We start from the raw sequence: 24,745 nt of genomic DNA on the forward strand, positions 1-24,745 counted from the left end.
AAGTTTGGAAAGTATGGATGGGTTGGTTGCAAGGGTGATAGAAATAAATGGTCAGTGTTTTCAGGACTATGGGCTACAATGGATTAAGACCCAAAAATGTGTGGGTGTATGACCTCATTCCAAGATGGCAGAAAGAATTGTGTAGGCAAAGGTGGATATTAATGATCATGTGGGGGGAGGGAGGGGGAACTGTAACAACAGATTAGATTAGAGTGATCAGAGTTTGAATGCGGTGAAAATTCATGTGGTACCTGGATGGGCTGAGTGGACGATAAATGCAGGAAGATAAGTAGATTGGAAGTGCTTACGATTGGGGTACTGAGCACTTGGATAGTTATGAGAGGGTTTAGCAGTGTCCTGTTATTTAAGTCAAGTAAATCGTGGCATTGTTTACAAGTTCCTCCATGGCCTCATCCCTCTCAATCTTCTGTTATCCTACAAACCTTATCTATCTGGCATCTTGATTGTGCCCACATTTAGTTGGTAAAATCCCTAAGCACTGGAATTTCCTTCCTAAACTTTGCTTTTTTCCTTCGATTATTCCTTTAAACAGCTGAATTTGTCCAAGCTTCTAGTTCTCTAATATCTCCTTTATGTGGCTTAGTCATAAATAGTTTAACCAAATGCTAACGGTGTCATCAAAATACATTTTTTAATCCATTAGTGTAATGATAACCAAAAGAACCTGGCCAATTCCTTGACTGTGCCACTATCTTAAGAGTACTACAGAAGACGATAACATTCTAAGTCATCTTCAGCTTGCTTCCTTTCATCACTTGTAAGGCAACATGGTTTCAGCTTGTTAATTTTGTAATTTGCAAATTTTTTGGCTCTGGACCACTGAATTTAAATGAGAGCATTTGCAAATAACTCAGATGCTCCGTGCAACTTCAGAATTTTCTGGAAGTTAGAAAGATTTGATTCTTGTTGTTTGAAATTCTGTGATTTGAAATGTAATACCTGAGAAGGCAGCAAAAACACTTTCTGTCATAACTACCAAAAAGTGTTGCTGAAATACTTGAGGTGGAATGCTGCATGGTAGTGGGGGAGGAGGAGGGGACTGGGGCTAATCACAAAGATTTAGCAGAGAGCCTGATGGGCAAACTGCCTCACTCCGTGCTTGTAATGTGATTCAAAGTGCAATATTGAGAAATGCAAAACCTTGCCCAATATTGAATATGAGAGTTTATAAAGACTTCTAAATGCGTGTGGTATTCTGAAGTCTATGGCTAGAAGTGCCAAGTCGGCTTACACTGTTTAATGAGAAAAGAATAAAATGATATGCTGATGTTGTGAGAAGAAGGATGGGGGGAGACTCTTGCTCTAAATGGCACAGAGCAGCCAGGCTGAAAACATTACCCTGTGAATTTTATGAAGTGGAATTCCTTTGCTTTGGTCTAAACAAATGAGGGTGGAAAAATACTGAACGAAAAGGACAGTGAGGAATGGGAACGTTCTGAGTTGGGGTCAAAGAAAAGTACTGGTTTATGTGTAATAGGAAGATATTTATTTGTTGAAGTACATTTCTGTGGGTGCCCCTTTCTCTTATTTTCCCCTAGGATAAGATATCAGGTCTGTACTTAATTCCCAGAAGTGGCTGATTTAAAATTGCAAAGTAAAATACTCTGCATCCACTTCACCTCAATGTTTGTAATAGCTGATAAAGACAAAAACTCTCAACTTGTACAAGATGCTTACATTTGGATCTGCCACATCCTCTTTTTTTTTTCTTCCCTGCCCCGTTGAACATGGCTTAGAGAGAGATTTATTTTGCTGTTAAATATGAACTTAGTCATTTGGATGAATTTTCCAAAGCTGTAGTCACAGCTACACCTATAACTGGTGGCACTTACTGGCCTTTACTCAAAAGAACAACATTCTAGCCTGTGCTAAGCTAGAATAGTGAGCTGTTGATTTGCTGGATGTGAATGAGTTATATAGAGCTCAGTGTTCCAGTGCTAACCTCTGTTCCTGGCATCATTTGAAAATTTCACCTGCACCCATCAATCTTGACTGGTAAGTACACCAGGAGAGTGGGAGGCCAGTAAAGTACTGTGTGATCTGAGATGCTGATTCTGCACAAAGCCTAAAATTACAAAACCTTTCTACTCATTTTGCTCCCCGGTAGAAAACAACCCTATTCCAACTTTAACTGTACTTCGACACAGAACAAAATGGTTGATTTACTAGGCCATTCCTCTCATCTTTGAACAGTTGGTTCTGTTGTGATTTTCTGCTCCTCGAATCAATTTTAACAGTTCCCAGAAATGACTGTCTGGCCCTGTTATGTTTCCTCCTTCTGCACACCATTGCAAGAGATAGTCTGGAACTGATGATTTCCATCAGAAATCAACCAGGTTTCATTTAATCACAATGGTTTAAAGTATGAAAGAAGACCATTCAGCCAAGACCATACAAGACTATACCAGAGCTTTCCAGCTAGTTTGATTTCATCACTTTTCCCATAGCCTGGCAAACTTTTTCCTTTCAGATGCTTATCCAGGTCCCTTTTGAATGCAACAAGTGAATCTGTTTCCACTGCAACCCCCAGCAGGATATTCTAAATCTCACTACTCGTGGAAAAAAATTGTCGAATTTTAAATTGTTCAGCCATTCTGCTTTATTCTATATGTGTTAGGTCTTGACTGCTCTACTAATTTGCCTATGGCCTTCATGATTTTAAATTCTTCTATCAGATCTTCTCTCAATCTTCTCTGCAAAGAAAAATAACCCCAGCTTCTCCAGTCTATCCCTGCAATGAAAGTTCCTCATACATGGAATAGTTTTGCTAAATCTGACTGGACCCTCACATCCTTCCTAAAGTGTGGCACCCAGAAATAAATGTAATACCACTGTAACTCATAAGACTGAAATGGTTCTTGGGCAAGACCAATTGAACAACAGCCAATAATTTGTATGAAAGATTGAGTTTATTACAATGAAAATTCTATACTCAACAGTGATAGTAACTCAGTTGTTCTCTGGAGTTTCTTGGATGCAAGTGATGTTGTCTTAGAGTCATAGAACAACACAGCATGGATGCAAGCCCTTTGGCTCAACAAGTCCATGCCGACCATGGTTTTTTCTTTTTTTGTTTTTTCTCTTTCCTATTTTCCCTTGCAGTCTTTGAATGTGTAAATGTTTTGTCCACATGCACATCTGTATCCTTCAATCTTCGGTCAAAGGGCACTCATTTATGGTCCATGTGGTCTTTACAAAGTCCACTTGATTTAATTGGTTCTGGTTATTAAAAATGCCATATCCACTGAAGATCACAGTTGATCTTTTGGCTTCGCGCTTGTCAGCACCTCATGTCAGTTCGTTCTTAGTATTACTGTCTCCTTCACAATGATCATTGATGCCTATCCTACCTTATTCTTCCTGCAAACCTGTCTCATCATTTGCTCATATTTCTGTCTCGTCTCTGATTTGTTGATGAGAAAGGTTTGGTCTGTCTTATCAATGTTTCTAAATAACAGATTGCACCAACGTTAAATCCATGGAAATAGCCACTTCAGTATGGTCTCATTTGTGCTGCATCTTCTCAGATAATTACAAAATGAAAGATCTTATCACAGTTTACACAAACACTTGTATGGTTTACATATTCTTTCTTTTAATTATCTAAGCTTCCTAATATGCCTTATGATAACAATCTTTTATTTGTAAATAGTTTAATGTTTATTTGATATTAAACACCAAACCTTAGAAAGATTAATTTTGACTTCTTTGCTCTTGTGCTGCATATGTTTATAAAGGCCAGAATTCCATATACATTTTGAACCACTTTCAACATGCCTTGCCACTTCCAAAGAATTGTGTATATCCCCAGATCATTTTTTTGTTGCTTTTGCAATTGTTTCTGTATTGCCTCTTATTCTTCCTACCAAAATGTAACAATTCACATTATATTTCATTGCTATCTAGCTAGCCATTCCATCAGCCGGTTTATTATCATCCTCCTTGCAGATCAATATATTAACCAATTTTGTATATCATGTAAATTTGGAAATTACTTGTATCCCAAGTCCAAGTTTATTAATAATGTATTGGGATCACTCCTTCCTTAATAAGGCTCCTGGGGACTCCTCTCCAGTCTGAAATATAACCTTGTACTGCTGTTTCCTGTAACTTGGCCAAATTCCTAACCATTTTGCTACGGCCATTTTCTTTTATCCCATTGTCTTCATTCTTGATGACAAGTCTATTATATAGTACTTTATCAAATGTCCTTTGGAAGTCCATATATGTTACATCAACTGCATATCCTTGGAATTTCTGTTACCTTATCAAAACACTTGTGTTGGTTAGACATGATTTGCCTTTAACAAACTGAATCTGGCTGTCCAATCAATCCACACTTGTCAAATGATTACTGATTCTGTCACTGCATATTGTTTCTTGAACTTGCCCCAACACTGAGGTTAAACTGATTTGTCTGTAATTACAGGTTTTATCACTTACATTTTTCTTCTAAAAGATAGTATTATTTGCAATTTTTCAGTCCTGTGGCACCCCTCTAAATTTATAGATATTTAGAAGATTATGATCATGGCTTTGGCAGTTTCTTCCCTTCTCTCAGGAACCTTGGATGCACCCATCTGGAGCAGATAATTTATCCACTAAGCGCAGCTAGCCTTACTAACATAAAAACAAAATGCTGGAAGCACTTGAGCATTTATGCAGAGAGAAACGGACAATGTTGCAGGCTGATGACCTTTCATCAGAACCACAAACTTGGAAATCAAACCTGTTTCAAGTTGTGGAGGAATGAGTAAAGAGAACACTAGGATTGTCTGTGATATGGTGAATAATACTAGCAGTGATCAGCTGATAGAGGATGACGAAGGCTTTTTTTCACCAGCTTACTTATTAGATGACATGCAAATTAGAGTTGAATATGGACAGGAGAGAGGGAAAAAAAACGAACTGAGATGAGTTCCTGGAAATCTAAAGTAAGAGCGCTGAAAATGCCTAGCATGTCAGGTGGCATCTGTGATAGCAAAATATCTATTGACATTGCATGATAACCTTTAAAAGTCAAATTCAGTGTTGAATCTCGAGGGCTGTAACATGCTTGTTGATGAAGTACTGGTCTCCAAACTTGCATTAGGCTTTGCTGGAACTGTGTTGGAGGCCAAAAACAGGTGAGAGTGTGGAAGAGATGAAGAATTAAATTGTCAGGCAACTGGAAACCCAAGGTCACTTCTGCAGACTAAATGGAGGTGTTCTGCAAAGTGGTCATACAGTCTGTTCTAGTGGAGTCTTTCTGGTACTTGCACTTGATAAATTTTTACCTCAATCAGAATCTCAACTGCATCATCCTTGTGAGACTCTAGCAGCACCTTATTTCTCATGAAGATTTATTACCTCAGCTATGCCATCTTGCCTCTGTGAATAAATTTCTTTTTTGGTCCCTGATCAGTCCACCTCCTTTTATTTTTTCCAATCATATATTCATAGAATATTTTTGGGTTCCCTTTAATATGTGCTGCCAGTTTTTGCTCATGCTCTTTGCTTCTCTTACGTCCCCTCTGAAATATCTACACTCAGTCTGGTTCCACTTGTGTTAATAATCTGGCATCATTTGTATGGTCTCTTCTGCTCAGTTTTACTCCATCCTTTTCCCTTGTGGGAATGTACCTAGAATTTAGCAAAATGATCTCTCTTAAAGGGCTCCCATTGTTCAATTACAGTTTTGTCTGTCAAGCTTTGACTCCAATTTTCCTGGGCCAGGTCTGTTTCTCATCCTGTTGTTCTTGGCCTTTATCCAATTGACTATTTTTACCTTGTAGTAGCAATTCTACATTATATGGTCTGTCTCCTAGATGTTACTACACTGATATTAGTCCACGAACTTGCTCATTTCCCAGAACTAAGCCCAGCAATGTGACCACCTTTGTTGATCAAGGAAATTATTGTAAACTCATTTTGGAAATTCCATCCTCTCCTTGATCCTTATGTAATTGCTGATTCAGTCTACGTTGAAGACCCATTTTTACTTTTCACAAGATCACAAGACAAGGGAGCAGAAGCAGGCCATTCAGCCCATCGAGTCTGCTCCAAGGAAAGGGAAATAGAAATGGGGAATGGGGGAAGAAGAAGAAGAAGGAAAAAAAACTCTTCTAATCCCAATTACCGGCCTTATCCCCATATCCCTTGATATCCTGACTATTTAGATATCTATCTATCTCCTCCTTGATCTGGCTTCCACTGCTGTACGTGGCAAGGAGTTCCACAAATTCACCACCCTCTGGCTAAAGAAATTTTTCCTCATCTCTGTTTTGAAACTGTACCCTTTAATTCTAAGATTGTGCCCTCTGGTCCTGGACTCGCCCACCAAGGGAAACAGCCTAGCCACATTTACTCTGTCCTTTCCTATCAATATTTTAAATGTTGCTATGAGGTCCCCTTTCATTCTTCTGTACTCCAGCGAGTACAGTCCAAGAGCCGACAAACGCTCCTCATACGTAAGCCCTTTCATTCCTGGAATCATCCTCGTAAATCTCCTTTGAACCCTCTCCAACGTCAACACATCCTTCCTAAGATGTGGGGCCCAAAACAATATTCCAAATGAGGCCTCACTAGTGCCCCGTAGAGCCTCATTAACACTTCCTTACTTTTATACACTATACCTCTCGAAATGAATGCTAACATAGCATTCGTTTTCTTTACCACCGATCTGACCTGGTGGTTAACCTTTAAGGTATCCTGCACGAGTACCCCCAAGTCCCTTTGTACTTCCGTGCTTTGGATTTTCTCTCCTCCTAGATAATAATCTGCCCGCTTATTTCTGCTTCCAAAGTGTACAACTGCACATTTCCCTACATTGAATCTCATCTGCCATTTCCTTGCCCATTCTCCTAAACTGTCTAGGTCCCTCTGCAACCTTCCTATCTCTTCAATACTCCCTACTCCTCCCCCTATCTTGGTGTTATCCGCAAACTTAGCCACGAAACCATTTATTCCATCATCCAAATCATTAATGTACAAGGTAAAAAGGAGCGGTCCCAACACCGACCCCTGCGGCACACCACTAGTAACCGGTAACCAACCAGAACGAGATCCTTTTATTTCCGCTCTTTGCTTCCTGTCAACCAGCCAATGCTCCACCCATTCTGTTATCCTACCTGTAATTCCATGACCTCTCATCTTATTAATCAGTCTCTTGTGAGGCACCTTATCAAAGGCCTTTTGAAAGTCTAAATACACAACATCTACTGCCTCTCCCTTATCCACCTTACCTGTGATTTCTTTAAAAAACTCCAATAGGTTGGTCAGGTAGGATCTTCCCTTCACAAAACCATGTTGGCTAGGACCTATCCTGCCCTGCGCCTCTAGGTATTCCGTAACCCCGTCTTTGAGGATAGATTCCAATAACTTTCCCACCACTGACGTCAGACTAATAGGTCTGTAATTTCCTTTATGCTGCCTCCCACCTTTCTTATACAACGGAACTACATTTGCGACCCTCCAGTCCTCCAGAACCACGCCGGAATCTATCGATTTCTGGAAAATAATCGCCAATGCCTCCGCTATCTCTAAAGCCACCTCCTTCAGAACCCGGGGATGCACCTCATCCGGTCCGGGAGACTTATCAGTCTTTAGTCCATTTAGTTTTCCTAGCACCACCTCCCTAGTAATCTTAACTGAACTCAATTCTATTTCGTGAGACTCCTGACTAACCGGCACATTGCTGATGTCCTCCACGGTGAAGACCGATGCAAAATATTCATTCAATTCCTCTGCCATCTCTCTATCGTCCATTATAATAGCTCCTGCATCGTTATCAATTGGTCCTATATCAACCCGTGTCTCTCTTTTACAACTTGTGTATTTAAAAAAACTCTTAGTATCCTTTCAAATGTTATCCGCCAACTTCCTTTCATAATTCATCTTTTCTTTCCTAATGACCTTCTTAGTTTCTCTCTGCAGGTTTTTGAAAGCTTCCCAGTCTTCTGTTTTCCCACTAATTTTTGCTTCTTTGTACGCCGCCCCTTTTGCTTTTATTTTAGCCTTCACCTCTCTCGTTATCCACATTTGTGCCTTTTTTCCATTAAAAACCTTTTTTCTTGGAATATATCTATCCTGCAATTTCCTTATTTCCTGTAGAAATTCCTTCCATTTCTCCTCTGCCGTCCCTCCAGCCAGCTTACTCTTCCAATCAATTAGGGCCAACTCCTCTCTCATACCATTGTAATTTCCTTTGTTCCACTGAAATATTGATACACCAGTTATCAGTTTCTCCTTCTCAAACTTGAAACTGAACTCAATCATATTGTGATCACTGGTTCCCAGTGGTTCCTTTACCTTTAGTTCCCTAATCACCTCCGGTTCATTACACAGCACCCAATCCAAAACAGCCGATCCCCTGGTGGGCTCTTCAACAAGTTGCTCTAGAAAAATGTCCCTTAGACATTCCACAAACTCCCTCTCCTGAGTACTACTGCCATTCTGGATTTCCCAGTCCACCTTCATGTTAAAATCCCCCATAATTATCTTCACATTGTCACTCTGGCATGCTTTTTCTATCTCAAACTGCAACTTATCGTCCACTTGCTGACTGCTATTAGGGGGCCTATATATGACTGCTACTATTGTCCTTTTACCCTTGCTATTCCTTAGCTCCACCCACAAGGATTCCACCTCCTCTGACCCAATATCCTTCCTTTCTATCGATTTTATATCACTACTAACCATGGCCACACCTCCCCCTCTGCCTACCCACCTATCCTTCCTATACACTGTGTACCCCTGGACATTCAGTTCCCAATCACATCCATCATAAAGCCATGACTTGGTGATTGCCACAATGTCATATTTATTAACCTGTAGTTGTGCCACTAGGTCATCTACTTTATTCCTAATGCTACGTGCATTTAAATACAGTACGTTTAGTCCGGTATCTGCTATTAATTTTGTTGTACTTCTATTGTTCAGCAGATTATCCTGGCTTTCCACCTGTCTATCCTTCTTACCATCTTCACTACATACTACCTTAGACATGTTGCTATATACCTCATCCCCTATCCTAACATTCTGTATCCTAACATCCTGACTTGTTGTACTTCTATTATTCAGCAAATTATCCTGACTTCTCACTTGCCTGTCCTTCTTGCCATCCTCATTGGACTTGTTTCTATAAACATCTCTACAATTTACCTGCAAATTTTGTGCTGCAATATCTGCCCAGCTAGTGGGTGCTGTACAGAATAATGCCAAAAGTGCAATTACAACCTTTAATTCTAAACAGATTCTGTCATACTGTCTAAAACATATCTCCAGCACTGCAATGTTTTCCTTAATACTTGCACTCATTCTCCCACAACTCACCCCCACCCATTCCATTTCCTGTTTTTGATACATTTTTATCCAGGAATATTTAGCACCCAATCTTGCCCTTTTTCTCTCCAGCCAGATCTCTGCTATTGTTCTGACACCTTAATCTCATGTAGTTAATTGCATCTGTGGCTTGTTGTGCATGGGGGAAGGGCCCCATTGGTTGCCAAGGTGATTCAAGGGTAGAATTGGCTATCTTTGATTAACAAGGCAATGTCACCAATTTGAAAGTCTACATCCCATTGGAAGAATGCACCTGAAGAGCGCACTGGTAAAACAGTGAACTTGGGTGACTAGCCAATCATTGGTAGATCGGCCTCAATGTGTGGTGTGGTGGTAAACCTTGGCAGCATTCTTGCAGGCTGGTGATTGAGAGGAATTCTAACGAGCATGATCCACCACTATCTCAGTCTTTCACTATTGAATGTGGACTATAAGATTCTGTCCAAGGCTGCCATCAACCTGGTCAAGTCTGCTCTGGAACAGGTGATCCACCCAGACCAAACCAGTGCTGTACCTGGCAGGAAAATCTCTGATAGCCTTGCGCTGCTCAGAGGTACCATCGCCTACGTGCAGGACAGAAGGGCGAATGCTTGCCTGGTCAGGTTGGACCAGGAGAAAGCCTTCAACAGGGTATCACACGTGCATCCTGGATGTGCTTTCCAAAATGGGTTTTGGGGAGGGAGTTAGAAATTGGTTCCAACTTCTCTACACAGATATCTATAATGCAGTCCAAATCAATGGGTGGGAGACAGCTTCCCCATCAAGTATGGAGTCAGGCAGGGTTGTCCACTCTCCTGTCTTGTTTGTGTGCTGCATTGAACAGTTTGCTGAATTCATCAAGAAAGGCGAGCATAAGAGGGGTGATGTTGCCAGGCAGTGGAGGCACACAAGTCAAAACCTCCCTGTACATGGACGATGTTGCTGTTTTCTGCTCGGACCTACAGTCAGTTTGCAGATTGATTAGCATCTGCAACCAGTTCGAATTGGCATCCTGGGCCAGAGTCAATTGCAGGAAGAGTGAGGCTATGCCCTTCAGTAACTGGCCCAACCAATCCAATGCCCCCTTCATCATCAGGTCTGACTACCTGAAGGTGCTGGGGATCTGGTTCAGAGGGGTTGAGTCATGTAACAAGAATTGGCTGGAGTGGATTGGGGAGGTAAAACAAAAATTGGGTTTGTGGAAACAGCGTTCTGTCAATAACTGGGAGGAACTTGGTCATCAGGTGCGATGTGCTCTCAGGGCTGCTGTACTTGGCGCAGGTGTGGCCTGTTCCTTGCTCCTCAGCCTCGGTAATCACCTGGGACATCTTCCAGTCCATCTGGAGGTCCAAGATGGAGCAAGTCCAAAGGGTCGTGCTGCATGTCCCCTGAGAATGGGGGCAAAGATGTACCTAATGTTGCCCTCATCCTGATGACCACGTTTGTGTGTGGTGCTGTATCAGCCGGTGTGTGGACCCAAAGTACATGGGCACCAAGTGTCACTACGTTCTGAGGTTCTAATTGTCCCTGGTGTTCCAGAAGAAAGGCCTGGCCCCTCTACCGCGCAACATCCATTCAGCTGGATGTTGCAGTGCTACCTGTCCTTTGTGGAAGAGTTCTTCCAAGCAAACATCTTTGACGACGTCGATCAAACAGTGGTCAGCGTGGAGTGTACTGCGAGAAAGGGACACTGTGGATTCTGTGGGTTTGTTCCCTTACCAAACGGTCCAAAGTATCTGGCAGAATGCCTCATCGCCAGATCTGTCCAACGAGCACCAAGACTCCTCTTGGCTGGCGGTGAGAGGTGCTCTCAGTCAAAGCCTTATTCTACAGATGATAAATCACCCCCAATGCACGCTGCCCTCAGGAAGGGGGGGGGCGGGGTGGAGGAAACGGTCACGCACCTCTTTGCAGACTGGGATTTGCAAAGAGGGTGTGGAGATGGGTGCAAGGGTCTGTGTCCTGTTTCATCCCCAGCAGCTGCGTAACAGAGAAAGGACTCTCTGGTCTATGGGCTGTTCCCGGGGACAAACACCAAGACAGACATCAAGTGCTGCTGGAAGGTCATTGACTTGGTGAAAGATGCCCATTGATCTGCCCGAAACTTGTTGGTCTTCCGGCACAGATGTCCATAAGGGAATGCTGCAGACTGGCATAGTCCAGGCAGCAGGAGTACGTGCCGAAGGACGCACTGAAGCTCAGTGCAGCCAGTGCTAAGGCTCTGTGGGGAAGGACCATAGTTTAGGCTCCTTCCGCTACTGCACATAGAGGGGCAGAGTTGGATGGGAAAGCCCCTTGAAAAATGAAAGGGGTATAACCTCAGAGCCACATAAGTGGCACTGGTGCTATGTTTGTGTGTTTTTTTTTCTTAAGTTTGACAAACTACTGAATGTCACAATCATGAATGTTGAGCTTTTGTATTTTGCACTTTTCTTCCTTTGTATATATGTTTTTATTATGAATAAAGTTTATTTTTGAAACTTAAAAAAAAGTCTAGAGGCATAAAAGACTGCAGATGCCGTAACCTGATGCAAAAAAAACCAATACTGGAGGAATTCAGTGAATTAGGGAGATCTGGAGGTAGAGGTATGGTCAACGTTTTGGATGGAAACCTTGCATCAGGGCTAACAGTCTTGACCTCTATCTCAGTCTGGTCTGGGTGAGGTACAGAGTTGCACCTTATTCTCTCACTTTTTTGACAAAGACCTGGGAAAGTTCTTAATTGAAAATATGTACCCTCCACAAAAGATTGTCTCCTCTTACAAATCAAATACTTTACAAGTTTAGTGATGTTAATTTGAATGTAATCATTTGGGAGGGACAAAATGACATCTACATGAGAGTTCAATTAAAATGAGCATGATTGAGATCATTTGTGGCTGTTGAAGTTCTGTTGTAAAAGTTATGGAACTTGTTGGGATGATTTTTAAATGTCAGGGTTATCTTTTAGGACATTGAAATAATTGTAAGGCCAATTCATTTTAAAAGGGTTCATACAGCTGACTAAAAAAAGTAAGTCCAGATGCTGGAAATACTGAGTCTGGCAGCATCTGTGGAGAGAGGAATGATGTTTTGGGTCAAGGACCTGAGTATTTCCAGCATTTTCAGTTTATGTTTCACATGCTGATGCTCCCTCTTCTTTGTATTAGGTTTTTATTTGTTTGTGTTAGATTGGGTATGTGATGTATTTTGGGTTGAGGGGGTAGGGTGGAATATGAGGTTGCACAGTGTTGAGTGGTGCTTTGCTTCATTGTATTGCATTTGTTAGGATAGTCTTAGCTGGTGATATCTAATATTTTTGCTGGGGCTCTTGTTTTTCAAGTAAATCCATTCAGTTAGGAAAACTTTCATTCTGGGATATGGCTACTTTGAGCATGCTTGCCATTTCCTACTGCTCTATTGCCCCTTCAGGTGGTGCTAGTCTCCTGCCACTTTCAATGGGTGTAGTCCCTATACTTTTGAGGGAAGTTTCACAATTTTGACTCAGCAGAGGAGCGGTGGAGATGCACCCAAATTAGCGCAATGTTTGACCTGGAGGGTGAATTTAACAGGTGCCGTATTCTCGTGTCGTTATAGACTGTTAAAGTTGCTGTCAAGAAGTCATCTGTGGTTTGAGTCTGCAGAAAGCTGTACAGCGCAGATCTTTTTGTAGTTATGCTCCATAACTGCAATGTATTACAAAGCCATGAACAAGATCCAGAAATGTGTCGTTCTTTGTGTATGCTTGGCACAGTTTCTATCTCATCACCTACCTCTTTATCAAGTTGCTCGTCCATCATCCAGTACTAAATTTTCTCCAGTTAAGTGTTGGAGAGGCTAAAGCCATTGCCTTCAGGCCCTCTGATTGGCCACATTCCCTAACTGCTATCCATGGCTAAAACACAATTTGCAGTCCTATCATCCCATTTGACCCAAAGACAAGCCTCTAGATACACAGTTGTTCCACTAATAACTTGTACTTCCACCTTGGTAATCTCTTTCTGAAACCTCTGTCTCATTGTCTGCTGCTGAAACCTTATTGTAGATGCTCTGGCCAAGAAAGCTCACCAGTGCCTCTACTTCCTCAGGAGGCTAAAAAATTTGGCATGTCCCCGTCGACGCTCACAAATTTTTATCAATACACCATAGAAAGCATCCTATCCGGTTGCATCACAGCTTGGTATGGCAATTGGTCTGCCTGTGACTGCAAGAAACTTGCAGAGAGTTGTGGACACAGCTCAGCACATCACGGAAACCAGCTTCCATGGACTCCATCTACACTTCTTGCTGCCTCTGTAAAGCAGCCAGCATAATACCCCACCCGCTCTGGGGTATTCTCTCTTCTCCGATCAGGCAGAAGATGCAATAGCCTGAAAGCATGTACTACCATACTCAAGGACAGCTACTATCCCGCTGTTATAAGACTATTAAACAGTTCCCTAGTATAATGAGATGGGCTCTTGACCTCACAATCTACCTTATTATGACCTTGCACCTTTATTGTGTATATGCATTAGACTTGCTGCCTCTGTAAAGCAGCCAGCATAATACCCCACCCGCTCTGGGGTATTCTCTCTTCTCCGATCAGGCAGAAGATGCAATAGCCTGAAAGCATGTACTACCATACTCAAGGACAGCTACTATCCCGCTGTTATAAGACTATTAAACAGTTCCCTAGTATAATGAGATGGGCTCTTGACCTCACAATCTACCTTATTATGACCTTGCACCTTTATTGTGTATATGCATTAGACTTCCTCTGTAGCTGTTAGTTTTTATTCTGCATTCTGTTATTGTTTTACCTTATATTACCTCAATGCACTGTAATGAATTGATCAGTATAAACAGTATGCAAGACAAGTTTTTTTTACTGTACTTTGGTACGTGTGACAATAATATTCCAATTCCAAACCCTCATTGGTGCTTTTATTACCTCTTTACCATATCAATCCTCTCCTTGTCAGCCTCCCATCATCTCACCCAGCCAAAAATCTGCCGATCCCCTAACTTGCAACAAATTTCATTGTGAATGGTTATTGATGTGCACTGACTCCCAGCCTAGCAGCCTCAGATTTAAAATTTCATCCCTGTTTTCAAATCCTATGAGTGCCTCCATATCTCTGGAACATCCTGCCATAAACATGAATCTGTAATTTTCTAATTTGCAACACCATAACTGGTGATTCTCCTTTTACTTGCTCTTTGACCACCTGAATATTAATGTAACTATTTTGTTGTTTTCTAGTAAAGTGTGCTTGGGTGTTGTACTAGTATCAAAGATTTTGTACAAATAAGACCTGGGCATGCGATCAGACAAACAAGGACTGATGTGAACTGAGATTCCTATGACAGTGGATTCTCACTCCGGTTGACGCTGGAGTCAGCTTCAACTGAAATGTTGACTTTTACTTTATAAATTCAACATTAATGCCATTCCCAAATCGCATAGCACTGTTGACAGACTCATGCAAGAATTTGCTAAACTTGACTAAATTTTATGTTGCGCATCTGTAAAGTTTTAAATTAAAATAATAGTCTGCATTGTGTTTCTGCATGTTTGTCCAGGGTATGTACTGTTTTATGGGTGTGGATGCATGCAAATAGTTAAATAGCAAATTCCTACCTCTGAAGATTTTTTCCCTCTTCAAAGGAAACAACATCAGCCTATGCCTTATCATTTTCTTTCATAATTTGCATCTCAACATTAGTCTTTTTCCAAGGAAAGCGTTCAGCTATCTAAATTCCTAATACGTGGACTGGGTTTCCTTGATGTCTTTACTACAAATAATGGAACTTGTAGTATAAAAGGTCCCAAGGTATTTCACAGAGTGTTTTCTAATGCAATTTAACACTGAAAAGCATAAGGAAATAATAGATGGCCAAAAGCTTGATCAAGTGACAGGTTTTAAGAGATACATGCCTCCCTGCTGGGGGGGGGGGGGGGGGGGGGCGGCGTGGGTGCGGGGGCGTTGGCCGGGGGGGGGCGTTGGGGGGGGGGGGGGGGGGGTGTTTGGGGGGGGGTTGGTTGGGGGGGGCAAAAAAGTTGCAGAATAAACACTGGGTAGGAGCAAGGGAGGGAACCTAACCTTTCCCCTCAACCACGATCAATCAGCCTCTACTGTTACTGGTAATGTGGTGTAGTTGTCAGAAGCTCATCTCGAAGTCATATAGGACAACAAGGTCTGAACAGTTGGGCAATTGCCAAGGAGGGTAATTGCATTGAATGCATTAAATCAACTCTTGCCAATCCTGGAGTCTTCAAACCAAGGGCTAATATTTGGAAAGGACCCAACCTGATTTGCAATCTGCAGAGAACTTCTGTGGCTCCACCTGGCATGTACTCGAGTGCTAAACACATATCAGGAACAAAAACTGCAGGAACAGTATAAACGTGTGTGTTTTGTTTTGACTTGTAATGCTATCTGGTATCTTAAACAGCCTTGAACTCAGTCCTCAAAGCAATAATATTTGCACAGCTTCAACTTCGCTTTCCCATTATCTCTCTGGTCACTGGGGCCAGAGCTTTCAGCAGATTCTTTTTTAAAAGAGATAAATGAGGTCAGTGCTATATTCCAGGTAACTAATAAACTAAAAGGAAACTACTGGATATTCTGGAAACACTAAAAATAACATTGTGGGCAATACTCAGGTCAGGCAGCAGCTGTGGAGAGGAGAAGAGTTAACTTTTCAGATTAATGCCCATTCTTCATTTCTGAATATTTCAGGCATTTCTGTTTTAGAGTTATAATGCTGTTATGTATTTTGTTTGGGATAGCACAGTCCCAAGTGCTTTACTATCTGTGCAGTTAGGATGTTAAGAACAGAAGGGAAGTGGATATCACCATCCACCCTGACAGCCTCCAATGCAACTGAACCCGTAGTCACTGTCGAGGAGAGTGAACCTGAGGAAAGCATCTGGCCCAGATGGAGTCCCTGGCCGAGTGCTCATGTTTTGTGCTGATCAGCTGGCGGGAGTATTTGCAGAACATATTTAACCTCTCCCTGCTTCAATCTGAGGTTCCCACCTGTTTTAGGAAGACCACTATCATCCCGGTACCAAAGAAAAGCAGGGTTACATGCCTTGATGACTACCGACCAGTGGGTCTGACATCCACCATCATGAAGTGCTTAGAGAGGTTGGTCATGGCATGCGTCAGCTCCAGCCTCCCAGACAACCTCGACCCACTGCAATTCGCCTACTGCTGTAACAGGTCTACAGCGGACACCATCTCCCTGGCCCTACACTCATCTCTGGAGCATCTGGACAGTAAAGACACCTATGCTAGACTATTGCTTATTGACTACAGCTCCACCTTCAATACTATAATTCCAAGCAAACTCATCACCAAACTCCGAGACCTGGGACTCAACACCTCCCTCTGTAACTGGATTCTTGACTTTCTGACCAACAGACCGCAATCAGTGAGGATAGGCAGCAACACCTCCAGCACGATTACTCTCAACATTGGTGCCCCACAAGGCTGTGTCCTCAGCCCTCTACTCCCTAGATACTCATGACTGCGTGGCCAGATTCTGCTCTAGCTGCATCTACAAGTTTGCAGATGATACCACTGTAGTAGGCCGTATCTCAAATAATGATGAGTCGGAGTACAGGAAGGAGATGAAGAGCTTAGTGACATGGTGTCATGACAGCAACCTAACAACCTTTCCCTCAATATCAGCAAAACAAAAGAGCTGGTCATTGACTTGAGGAAAGGGGGTGATGTACATGCACCTGTCTACATCAGTAGTGCTAAGGTCGAGAGGGTTGAGAGCTTCAAGTTCCTAGGAGTGAACATCACCAATAGCCTGTCCTGGTCCAACCACGTAGATGCCACAGCCAAGAAAGCTCACCAGCATCTCTCCTTCCTCAGGAGGCTAAAGAAATTTGGCATGTCCCCTTTGACACTCACTAACTTTTATCGAAGCACCATAGAAAGCATCCTATCTGGATGCATCGTGGCTTGGTATGGCAACTGCTCTGCCCAGGACTGCAAGAAACTGCAGAGAGTTGTGGACACAGCCCAGCGCATCACAGAAACCAGCCTCCCCTCCATGGACTCTGTCTATACCTCTCACTGCCTTGGTGAAGCAGCCAGCATAATCAAAGACCCCACCCACCCACCCAGGTCATTCTCTTTTTTTCTCTTCCATCAGGCAGAAGATGCAGGAGCCTGAGGGCACATACATCAGGCTCAAGGACAGCTTCTATCCCACTGTGATAAGACTATTGAACGGTTCCCTTGTACGTTGAGATGGACTCTTGACCTCGCAATCTACCTTGTTGTGACCTTGCACCTTATTGTCTACCTGCAATGCACTTCCCTGTAGCTGTGACACTTTACTCTCTACTGTTATTTTTATTTACCTGTACTCCCTCAATGCTCTCTGTACTAATTCAATGTATCTGCACTGTGTAATGAATTGATCTGTACGAACAGTATGCAAGACAAGTTTTTCACTGTACCTCGGTACAAGTGACAATAATACTGATACATGGACCTTGATGTTTAGGGAAGCATTTATTGCCCAGCTCTAATTACTCTTTAATCTAATGGTAAGCCACTCTTTGACTTGCTGCGGTCTTTTAGATAAAGATGCAGCTGTGCGGTGTAGGAAGTTATATCTACCTGCGATGAAACAATGGTGATATTTCAAAGTCAGAATGGTGACTTGAGAATTGGAAGGGAACCTAGAAGTGGGGATGTTCTCTTAAGCCTGTTGCCCTTTTCCTCCTTAGTGGTGGTAGAGATTGCAAATTTGGTGGATGCCACCAGAGAAGTCTACATTTTGCAGACAGCATGCACTGTAGCCACATCCAAATGCAATTAGGTGTGGCAGGACTATGGAGTTCTTGTTTGCTCATTTATTTATGGGATCACTTCCAGTTTGCACTGCCTAGCACTTGTGCAGTTCTGTTGTAGCTTGGTCATATTGGGACTTCAATTTTAGGTACACCTTGTGCTGCTCTTGGCATATTCTCTTGTGCTCCACATTGTGCCAGGTATGGTCACCTGTCTTGATGATGAGACATGGGACTACTTACAGCAGGCACCTCAAAATGCTGGGGAGGTATCATTAAAATCATCCAAATCTACTGTCACGATAAGCAAACCAGTGTCAGAATCTCTCCCTGGCCAACATACCAAGTCCCAATAGGTGGGCCACATTGTCAGAATGCCTGATAATTGAAACTGCATTGTGGCACAGATTAACAGGTGGATGGAGGAAAGAATTCAATGTCTTTGAGGAAATGTAACATCCTCTTTGATTTGTGGGAATCCTTGACCCATAATTGTGCAAAATGGAAGAGGAGTATTTGATACAGCACTGAACTCTATTCTCTTCAGGAGTATATGGAAGACCATTGAAAATGGTGTAAAAAGTCCACCCCTGGCCAACCTGTGGCAGAGTCTGGGTCCCCTTTGACTTCATATGCCACCTCAGAATCCACAGCTGAAGTGGAAGTAAGTCATCCTAAGGGTCTGCCTAAGGCTACATGGAATTTATTTCAACTGGCCTGGGTTACCTTATAATTTACCAAGGTTCACAAATGGATAATGGTTATTCTTTCTCGGCTCTTTGAATGCTTGCTGCAACAGTGGTCTTTGAGAAAGCTTTTGGTTAGCCAAGGATAGACAGAGTGCTGACAGTAACTTTGTAAAACCCTAAACCTCTGGTTGCGCAGCTACTATTTCTGACATTTAACTAACATCTTTCTGAAAGGCCAAAGCTGGCTTTTAAGTTTTAAAACAAGTAAGATATTTCATAATAGTTTGGATTATGTGAATTGTAAGGGCAGTTGTACCACTAATAAATGCAAAAGTGCATTACCATGAAAATATATTACACATGCAAAGTGAATGGAAGATACTGTGAGGCTCTGCATATCAAGATTAGTGTTGTTGATTGTGAATTATTATTGAATAAATATTGCTAGCTAAGTGCTTGGGGAATTCTGTATTGTCAGAGAAGATTTGTTCCCAGTGAAACACTTAAGGTCTTTTCTCTGTCTGCTCATTGGGCACTAATAATCCCCAGGCTTTTAAAGAACAGCAAGTTCTCCCAGTATCAGAATCAGATTTATTTTCACTGACATATGACGTGAAAATTATTGTTTTGCGGCAGGAGTACAGTGCAAAGCCATAAATCTATAAATTACAAAAATGGTGCATAAAAAAAAGAACAAGGTAGTGTTCATGGATCATTTAGAAAATTGATGGTGGAGGGGAAGATGTTCCTGAATCAGCATTGTCCCTTCAGGTAATGCTCACGTTGTTCACCTCAACTGTTGTTTGAGAGTCCCAAAACGTCAACTGTCCATTTCCCTCCATGGATGCTGCCTAACCTGCTGAGTTCCTCCAGCATTTTGATGTACTTGTGTGCCCTTGTTGTGTTTGGCTGCAAGTCAGCAATGATTGTTTTCGTGCTTTTGGTTTTCAGGTGCTTTGTCCATCCAATGGCCATGAAAGACATTGTATAATTTGAAGCTTCTTCTTTTAAAACAAATGTATGGAGAGGTTTAAGATGTTTTGATGATATCTTGAAAAATGTTTCTTTTTCTAATTATCTCGTTTCCTTCTAAAAAATTTTAAGTGGCCTAAGTGAAGGGATATGCCGGAGGTCTAGTGTCTTGAGTGCCTTTTAAAATAACAATTGGCCTGGAATAAGAGTTTAAACATTAGAAAATATTGTAATTGTCAAGTTGTGCAGCATCTGTGGAGAGATAAACAGTTGACATTTCAAGCCAATGACCTTTTTATCAGACATTATTCAGGAAAGAGTAAGCTGAAATACGAAATGGAGATGCAAGAAAGGAAGTATGCAAGAGGTAGCAGGTCTTGAGCTGCGAAATAATAGGAAATAATTCAAAAGGCCACTGGACATATCCCATCTGTCATGTATTAACCATATCTGCACTGCACTGTCTTCACAACATGTGTATCCTAAATAAAGTGTGGTACCTAGAAGTGCTCTCTGCTGTGAGTAATATCTGACCAGAGCTTTGTATGGTTGTAGTCCTTGGAGGCTAGGTCCCACCTCAAATCTCACATGAGATTTGTGAGCCACTTAAAGAACAGGATATTTTGCCTTGACACTTAAATCTTTAGCATGTGATCTGTTAAATACTCTGCCAGAGCAATGAAAGAACTCCATTTGTATGTGTGATGGGGTGGGTTTCTGCATTTCAGTCTGCTAATTTATAGATGATATTTGATTGCTAGCTAAAGGAAAACATCCCTGCAGGTCAATACAAGTTGGTTTCTTCAATTCATTATAGTGTGACACATTTACGTGAGCAATTACTGTAGTAAATGTGTGTATGAGAATGTTCAATGGCAGTATTATTTTTAAATGCAATCTAAGTTATTTCCTGAGATAATCAATCTTTGTCATTTAAACTCATCCATTACCATGATTCCCTAAACCATGGCTGATTGCTATATTAAGTTATCATTTCTTAATCTCTCCATTGTTTGAACATTAGTCAGATATTAAGTTGCATCTGGTCATGTGTGCACATTGAGGCCACAACAGAGTTGAGAGAAAGAAATTGTGTTGACTGTTAGTGTCTCAGGTGGTTTCTCAGATCCACTTAACTTATTTATATAGATTTGTTGTTACTTGATTGTGTGTGGGATACAGAAACAAATGCAACTGGATGATTAAACCGCAAGCAAAATTCAAATGTTTTCTCTGTAGCATCCTTGCCCATGATAATCCAAAGGTAAAGTTCTCTATACAGAAAATCTGAAAAGAAAATTCAGAATGCTAGAGATATTCAAATTGGACAGCATCTGCAGAGAGAAAAAGCATTGAGATTTTTAGTTGAAGGCTTTTCTTTGGAACCCTTCTGAGATATTGCCTGGCATGCTGAGTATCTCCAGCAGTTTTTGTTTTCCTGTCCAAGACTACAGCTTGGATTGTTGACATGGAATTGCTGTAATATATCTACTCATTTTTTTTTAAACTGCTCTTATTCACAGTATATTGAATCCTTGGACTGCATTAGTGTTGACCGTGTGGACTTTAGCTACGATTCAATAAAGCACATATATAGCCAAAATATTTTAAGCTTGTGCAAAATGCCAACTTCCTTTTGGAGAATAAATCTTTCTTTAATCTGCTTGATCTTGTACTCATCATCCTTGATACTCCTCCATTATGGTATTGCAAGGATGATATGGTACAGTTTTTTGTTTTAACTAATTTTGATTAAGATGTCAACTAAATTTGAAGTGGCTAGCTACTTCATAGCATTGGAGAATGGCATGTGTGTAGTAGTATTTTAATCACATTTCTCACATTTAATCATATTTCTCCTACCTTCTGAAAACTGTTGACTGAGTCATGATTTTGTAGTAGTTGGTTACAATTTGGTATAGGCAGGATAAATACTTGACCCAGGATAGTGACAAACCATTTCGATATAAAGCAGGCTGAACCAGAGGCTGCTCTTCACTGAAGTGCAGCTCTGATGCATTTTGCCCTTCCTGCCCCTCAGCTGTGAAAGCTAATGCAAAATTGCAGCAGCAACCTGGATTATAGCAGTTAATTAAATATTGGACAAGATCATAGCTGGAACTGGTTGATCATAAGTTTGGCATTTTTTGGGTAAGCTTGCATTGTAATCATTCTATTTTGGTGTTTGACATTGTAGGAGGGGATATAAACTAGTCTGATGGTGTTGTGCTTGAAGGAATTGGATGGCAAAGATACCAGTTTGATATCGGTCACTGTTCAAACTACAGTTTCTTGGATTGGCTGGAGTTGCTCTTGTCTTCCCCTTGAGTTAATAATTGGGTATTGTCGTAGAGATGATTTCTTCCTTCTAGTCTTCAGGGTTGGTGTGGTGGAAAGGGCTGAGAGAGAGAAAAATAAATGCCATGAGGTAAATTACATTTGTGAAGAGGGGAAAAGAAAACCACTAGGAACTTTTCCATATATAAAGTTTATTTCCAGAGATAAGGTTTTACAAATTTATAGCAACTTTTGTAACTTGGGGTGTTTTATGTACACTAATTATTTCAAAATAATCCAATTTAGAACATATGGCAGCTAATTTGCTCACATTAAGATCCTAGAAACAGCAAGTAAGAGTGACTGAATAATTTTGTTTGACCATGACACTGGGGAGAATTCCCCTGCCTTTTTTTCATAATTTAAAAACAAATACCCTGGAATTACATGAGTCGGGCATCATCTGTGGAGAGACCTTTGGTCAGAACTAGGCAAAGTTTAAAAATCAAGCACGTTTTAAGTTGTAGAGAATTGGGAGAGCTGGAAAGAATAAGAATGTTTATGATTGGAACAAGATCTCATTTTCTAACCAAGTTACTGTCCTTAGGATTCAGCATTGAATTCATCACTTTCAGATTAGCAGCCTTTTAAGTGTTTATTAGAATTGGCAAGTTCTGATTTTAAAAAATTATGATGTGTGATGTTAATTCCATTTTTATCTTTCTATAGGTTCTGCCTGAACTATTGCATACTTCCAGAATTAACTTTTATTTGTTTTTCAGCATCTGTATTGTTTTGTTTCCAGTCCAGCATTGTATTTTTCTTTCTTATTCATCCTCCATACACTGCCTCCAGGTACATCACCCTCTCAGCTGGCACCATCACCATGTGTATCATTCAGTTCTTTTGTCTCCACCCTATCACAGACTTTCTCTCCACCCCTCCATTTTCTGCAATTTAAATATCGAATTTCTAACTTTTCCTAGCTCTGTTAAGTATTAACTCTGTTTTTCACTCTATGGGTGCTGCCCAAATGTTGTATTTCCAGCACTTTGACTTGGGAGTAGACAGGGCCTTGCTTTAACATCTCATCAGAAAGACAAACATTCTTTTGTAAAGATGCCTTGCTCTTTTGGGGAGAGAGAATCATATAAAACAAATTTATGAAATTGCTTTAAGGTTTGGAGCTTGCAATGTTCAAAAGCTTTCATGGAATCGTACAAATGCATTTTGTAGTTCATCCATTAACATAATTCATCCTTCCAGATTCAGACTGGTTTTCATTCCCACTTGGGACTGATGCCTTTTTAAGCGATCATTTAGGGTTTAGTCATCCAGCTCTAATTCACTTTGGAATCTTCAGAATGAGAGCATAGATATTGGTCCCAAAGCCTTTGAGTTGACTGAAGCTGATGCATAGTCACATTCTGTATAATTTAGGGTCATACAGCAGGGAAACAACTTGTCCATGCCAACCAAGATGTCTAGTCCCAACTTGTCCATGCCAACCAAGATGTCTAGTCCCATTTGTCTGCGTTTGGCCTATGTCCTTCTAGGCCTTTTCTATCCATGTACCTGTCCAAGTACCATTTAAACATTGTAATTGTCCCTGCCTCTACAGCTTCCTCGGGTAGCTCATTCCATATCCCCTCTGCATGAAAAATTTGCCCTCTCACCTTAAATCTATGCCCCCTAGTTTTAAACTCCCTTATCCTGGGAAAAAGACTGACCATCCACCTATTCCTGAGTTTGCTGCATTAATGGTAGCATTGAAATAGGAATTAGATGTCACACTCTTTGCCTCACTAGTTCAGGTGGTGTAAATTCCAACAATTTAGCTTTTATGCTCATTATTAAACGCAAAAATTCTACTGCTCTTTTATTGTCTTGTATTGGTTTAATATTGTCACTTGTACTGAGGTACAGTGAAAAGCTTGTCTTACAAGCTGATCGTACAGGTCAATTCATTACACAGTGCAGTTACATTGAGTTAGTACAGAGTGCATTAATGTATAGTTAGTGACATAGAGTTTAAATTTAAAAGTGTAAAATGATTATAGTGAAGGTAATGAGTAGATCTGTAGAGAGCAGTTTGCAATGTGTCACCACACTCTGGCGCCATCTTGCCTTATTGCATCTGCTCGATGGGCCCTGGTTCCTTGCCCAATTAACCTGGTGTCACAAAGTTTTCTTTCTTGATCTTTTTGCATTCATCTTGTATCAAGCACCTGTCCAGGGTAAGCTGATCTGTATGTTTTGTAATTAAAGCAAAGTTAATAGAAGTATAGGAATAGACTCAATACCTTTTCCATGTAATATTCATAGTCTTTTGTCTTGCATGTTGAAGCTGTAAATCAAAATGGAATTTCTTCTATTGTTTATAGTGCTGTTGGTGTGTGTCAGCATGCAGTTTCACCAAGCAATTACATAAAATTTGTTTACCATGCCTTCAGTTATGCTTCCATCCAGAAGCCACCACAGCTTAGACGGGTATTGTATAATGGGCCTTTAACTATTATTGGCCCTGAGTGACTGTCAAAACTTAAGCGTCAGTGTAATAATCAACATAGACCCTGTGCAGATTCAGCTGTTTAATGTAGAATTGTTACTTCACGAAGTGATAGTTACTAGAAATCATCCATGGATTCATTTCTTGCCGCCTCCACCCTGTAAGGCAATTATGTATTTGCTGACAAAAGTATTC

The 24,745-nt window shown here is 41.1% G+C and overlaps 1 protein-coding gene across 1 annotated transcript in view; it reads left to right on the forward strand.

The window, feature by feature from the left end:
• The window catches only part of LOC127582406 (hippocampus abundant transcript 1 protein-like), a 54,525-nt gene that overhangs the window by 993 nt on the left and 28,787 nt on the right, over window positions 1–24,745 (forward strand). The gene's annotated exons all lie outside the window — the stretch shown is intronic.

This window comes from Pristis pectinata, chromosome 24 (genome assembly GCF_009764475.1).
Source record: "Pristis pectinata isolate sPriPec2 chromosome 24, sPriPec2.1.pri, whole genome shotgun sequence".
In the NCBI taxonomy this organism is placed as follows: domain Eukaryota; kingdom Metazoa; phylum Chordata; class Chondrichthyes; order Rhinopristiformes; family Pristidae; genus Pristis; species Pristis pectinata.